Source organism: Mandrillus leucophaeus, unplaced genomic scaffold (assembly GCF_000951045.1).
Source record: "Mandrillus leucophaeus isolate KB7577 unplaced genomic scaffold, Mleu.le_1.0 Scaffold597, whole genome shotgun sequence".
Taxonomy (NCBI): Eukaryota; Metazoa; Chordata; class Mammalia; order Primates; family Cercopithecidae; genus Mandrillus; species Mandrillus leucophaeus.
In genome coordinates this window covers 564,990-565,632 of record NW_012106441.1, presented here as the reverse complement: position 1 = coordinate 565,632, position 643 = coordinate 564,990, and positions in this window count along the sequence as shown.

Here is a 643-nt window from a genome sequence, read left to right as displayed (position 1 = left end):
TTTAAAAAGGAAACTGCCCATGTTCACTTAAAATGTTTTATTTCCTGAATTTTAATTAAATTTTTTTAATGTCCCTCATATTCTATATGATAGTACTGAATTTTAATCTTTTTTATTTATTTGATATGAAAGCAGCATCTCTGGGAGTGGGAGTGATACCCTGCATAATTGTTCTCTAGGTATGTGTATGTGTTTGTGTGTGTGTGTGTGTGTGTACTTTATTATTATTATTTTTGAGATAAATTCTTGCTGTATTGCCCAGGTGTAATCTTTGCTCACTGCAACTTCTGCCTCCCAGGTTCAAGTGATTCTTCTGCCTCAGCCTCCCTAGTAGCTGGGATTATAGGTGCCTACCACCATACCCAGCTAATTTTTGTATTTTTTGTAGAGACGGGGTTTCACCATGGTGCCCAGGCTGGTCTCGAACTCCTAACCTCAGGTGATCCACCTGCCTCAGCCTTCCAAAGTGCTGGGATTACAAGCATGAGCTACTGTACCTGGCCTTCTCTAGGTATATTTTTGAGTTGGTTTGGAAAATTGTGACAATGATGCCTGGTGCATATGTAGATCTTGTTTGTTTGTTTTGAGAGGGAGTCTCGCTCTGTCGCCCAGGCTGGAGTGCAGTGGCCGGATCTCAGCTCAC